Below are 4873 nucleotides of genomic sequence, written 5' to 3'. Positions count from 1 at the left end.
AATGTATTTAGAGCACTTAGAACAATGCATAGCATATCATAAGCAGTCAATAAATGTTACTTTTAAATGTACATACATAAAATATAGTTATTACATATATACACACACAGAGAGAGAGAGAGAGAGAGAGGATTCGTACACAACTTTTTGTTTTTACTGAGGAATGAACATTAAAAACCTTTTTTGATGTTCTTGACTATAAACTCCTGGAAGGGCAGAAAGCACATCTTAACTATCATTTATTTTCTTAAGCATATAGCAAAGTGCTGGGCATAGAGAAGACATTGGAAACACGCTGAACTGAAAGTTATCTTGAACTTCCTGTGGTGTGTAAGCCCACCTCATAAGTTTATATGGAAAGTGAGTAGGTCATAATAGAAGACAGCTTTAGAAGTGAAAAAGTATAAAATGAACGGATTCCCGCAGTCAGTCGCATGGGAGCAGAGGAGAGGAGCTAAGTGGGCAGGCTTTCCGTCAGCAGCCTAAAGCTGGTGTGAAGCTGGCTTTTCCACCTGTGGCAGAGGGTTCTGCCCCTTTCTCTGTTTCCCCAGGGATCTCCACTTTCTGTCTGCCCAGGCTAGAGGAGCCAGGCTGCTCTCCTGCACCACCTGCATCTTGCATTCCTTCAGAAAGCTGTTGGCTAGATCTTTTCCTCTTAGCTCGGTTGCAATGTGACGACTGGGGAGTTTGGTTTTCGCTTTTTTTTTTTAATGTTTCTTTCCATGTACTTTTATTAATAGTTTTTTATGAAGGCTATCAATTCTGTATTTATTTTCTAGCTCGCTTTTTAAATTTTTTTTACATTGTGACCCCCTTCACTCATTTCTCCCACTTTCCACCCCTGTCTCTGGCAACCACCAATCTATTTTTTGTATCTATGAGCTTGGTTTTTTGTTTTGTTTTGCTTTTTTTTTTTGTTTTTTGTCCTTGTTTTAAAGTCCACATATAAGAGAGATCATAGTGTATTTGTCTTTCTCTGTCTGATTTATTTCACTTAGCGTAATGTCCTCGAGGTCTACTCATATCGTCACAAATGGCAAGGTTTCCTTCTTTTTATGGCTGAATAATATTCCATTGTATACATATACCATAATTTCTTTATCCACCATCCATTAGTGGACACTTAGATTGTTTCTATATCTTGGCTATTGTAAATAGTGCTGCAATGAACATGAAGGGAGTCTATTTTGAGGATTCCAGTCTTCTCAAGCTAGTTTTTTCATTTTCACTGTTTATTATGGACTATTACGAACAGCCACAAAAGTCGAGAGAATAATATTTCTCCTCCAAAGTCTCCATCACCTTCCTTCCAGAATGGTCAATACATGATCAATCTTTCTTCATCTGTAATTTCTTGGGTTGTCTCATACTTTTTATTCAGTTTTATAAGAGTTTTTATTGCAGTAAAACACATATAACATTAAATTTGCCATTTTAACTACTTTTAGATATATAACTCAGTAGCATTAATTACATTCACAATGTTGTGCAATCATTACTACTATTTCTAAAATTTTTTCATTGCCCCCAAAAGAAATTCTGTACTCATTAAGAAATAACTCTCCCTTCCCCCTCCCCTCAGCCCCTAATAATTTCTAATCTATTTTTCGTCTCTATGAATTTACCTATTCTAGATATTTCACATAAGTGGAAACATATCATATCTGTCCTTTTGTGTCCTGCTTATTTGCTTAGCATAATGTTTTCAAGTTTCATCCATATTTTAGCATGTATCAGAACTTCATTCCTTTTTAAGCCTGAATAATATTCCATTGTATGTATATACCACATTTTGTTTATTCATTCATCTGTTGATGGACACTTGGGTTGTTTACACCTTTTGGATATTGTGAATAATGCTGTAATGAACATTGGTGGACAAGTATCTGTTTGAGTCCCTGTTTTCAATTCTTTTGGGTGTATACATAGGAGTGGAATTGCTGGGCCATATGGTAATTCCACGTTTAACTTTTTGAGGAATCACTAAACTGTTTTATTGCAGTGGCTGCACCACTTTGCATTCCCACCAGCACTGTAAAAGGGTTCTAAGTTCTCCACATTTGCTCTACACTTATTATTTTCCATTTCAAAAAATTATAGCTATCCTAGTAGGTATGAAGTCATATCTCATTATGGTTTTGATTTGCATTTTCCTGATGATTTATGATATTGAACCTCTTTTTGTGTTCTTACTGGCTATTTATATATCTTCTTTGGAGAAATATCTATTCAAATCCTTTGCCCATTTTTAAATTGAGTCATTTGCCTTTTCGTTGTTGAGTTGTAGGATTTTTTAATATATTTTCTGATGAGCTAATCATATATCTAATGAGCTAAACACTCATTAGATATATGATTTATAAATATTTTCTCCCATACTGAGGACTGTCATTTCACTCTCTTTATTGTGTTCTTTGATGGACAAAAGTTTTTAATTTTAATGAAATTCAATTCATCTATTTTTCCTTTTTGATGTCTGTACTTTTGGTGTCATATTTAAGAAGCCGTTTTGAGATAATCATACTAAGAGAAATAAGCCAGACAAAAAAGTTGAAAATCACATGATATCACTTATATGTGGGATATAAACCTAAAAGCAACAAATGAACAGGACAAACAGAGACTCATGGACATGTACTATAGACTAGTGGTTACCAGAGGGTAGGGGGTGGGGGAGGAGGGGGAGGTAGATGGGATAAAGGAGGGTCAAATATAGAGTGTTAGAGGGAGGACAAAGTGGGTAAAGGGGATCAAATTTATGGTAGCTGAAGGAAACCGGACTTTGGGTGGTAAACACAATAGAATATACAGATGTCAAATTATAATGTACATCTGAAAATTATATAATCGTATTAGCCAATGTTACCCCAATAAACAATTTTAAAAAATCGTTGCCAAATCTAAGGTCATGAAAATTTGCTCCTATGTTTTCTTTTAAGAATTTTGTAGTTTTACTTTTTAAAATTAGGTCCATGATCCATTTTTAGTTAATTCTTGTATGTGGTATGTCAAAAGTTCAGAAATTGTAAAAGTAAAACTAAAAGCCACTGAAGTAGTAATTAGTAAAAGTTTATTGTGCACACACCAAAAAGACACTTTGTGAACTGGGAGCACTCAAGCCAAACATGGAATGAGGCTCAGAGGTACATTGTTAAAAAGCAGCTTATATAGTGAGGAGGCAGTGATTGTTTATTTTTCACTGTGATTCGTTATAATGTTAGAATTTTCTTTCTTTTTTTCTTATCTGAGCAATAGGATTTTCTTAGATGGTAGAAAATTGATTAGGGGTTACCTCACGTCAATTCTGAGGAATAGTTTAAATTTCGCTTATGATTTTCAGAGGCATAAGTAAGAAATGATACGGATCAAGTTGGTCTCTCCTATCTTGCAAAATAAGCTAAGTTAAGCTTTGCAATATGACTAAACTGGTTTTATCTGTGTAGTGAATTTTTAAGTCTGTTCTCTCTTAGTGTTTGATTTGAACAGATGTAAGGTAGAGGTCCAACTTCATGCTTTCGTATGTAAATATCCAGTTTTCCCAACACCATTTGTTGAAGAGACAATTCTTTCCCTATTCAATGGTTGTGTCCCTTTCTTGACATCAATGACCATGTAATGGTTTATTTCTGGGCTCTTAATTTTGTTCTATTGGTATATATGTTAATCCTTATCCTAGTACCATACTATTTTGCATTGTAGGAGGTTTTGAAATAGAGAAGGATGAGTTCTCCAACTTTGTTTTCAACATAATTTTGGCTAGTCATAGCCCCTTGAGATGTCACATAAATTTTAAGATGGGTTTTTTTGATCTTTTGATATAGATTAGAGTGAATCTGTATATTGCTTTGGGTAGTATCATCATCTTAACAATATTAAGTGTTCTAATCCAGGAACATGAGATGTTTTTCCATTTATTTAGGGCTTCCTTCATTTCTTTCAGCAATGTTTTGTACAAGACTTTTGTCTCTTTGGTTAAATTTATTCTTAAGTATTTTATTCCTTTTGATGTTATTGTAAATGGAATTGCTTTCTCAATATTCTTTTTGGATTATTCAGAGGTGATGTCTTGAAATACAACTGATTTTTGATTTTGTATCCTACAATTTTTCTGATTTGTTTATTAGCTCTAAATTTTTTTGTAGATTCTTTACGGTTTTCTACATATAAGATCATGCCATCTGTGGATACAGGTAGTTTTATCTTTTCATTTCGTATGCATTTATTTATTTGTTTGTTTGTTTGCCTAATTTTTTGGCTAGGACTTCTAATAATATGTTGAACAGAAGTGCCAAAGTGGGCAGCCTTGTTTTGTTCCTAAACTTAGGGGAAAACTTTTAGTCTTTCACCATTGAGTATAGTGTTTTTCATATGTGGCCTTTGTCATGTTGAGAAAGTTCCCTTCTATTTCTAGTTTATTGAGTGTTTTTATTTGGAAAAAGTGTTGGATTTTGTTGACATCAAACATTTTTTTTTTAGGCGGGGCAACCCTTTGGTTGACCTCACAGATTGCAGGGACCTTGTCAGCTTACAATCCTTTTTTTTTATTTTTTACGCCTACAGCACCTCATCTTCCTAGGTGGTCTCCCATCCATGTACTAACCAGGCTCGACCCTGTTTAGCTTCCGAGATCAGACGGGATTGGACTTGTTCAGGGTGGCATGGCTGTAGACAACATCAAACATTTTCTGCACCAATTGAGATTATTATGTGATTTTTTTCTGCATTCTATTAATATCAAATATCACATTAATTTTATATGTTGCATCCCTAGGATAAATCTCACTTGGTCATGGTGTATAATATGCTGCTAAATTTGGTTTGCTAGTATCTTATTGAGGATTTTTTTGCACCTGTAATTACAAAAAACATTGGT

General features: G+C 34.2%; 1 pseudogene; it reads right to left on the bottom strand.

Annotated features, from left to right (window-relative positions):
* Positions 1–4551: 4551 nt before the first annotated feature.
* On the bottom strand, positions 4552–4670 carry LOC111729161 (annotated as a pseudogene).
* Between the last annotated feature and the right edge of the window lie 203 nt (positions 4671–4873).

Source organism: Pteropus vampyrus, unplaced genomic scaffold (assembly GCF_000151845.1).
Source record: "Pteropus vampyrus isolate Shadow unplaced genomic scaffold, Pvam_2.0 Scaffold8, whole genome shotgun sequence".
NCBI lineage: Eukaryota > Metazoa > Chordata > Mammalia > Chiroptera > Pteropodidae > Pteropus > Pteropus vampyrus.
The sequence above is the reverse complement of the archived record's forward strand: the minus strand, read 5'-3'. Positions and strand labels throughout refer to the sequence as shown.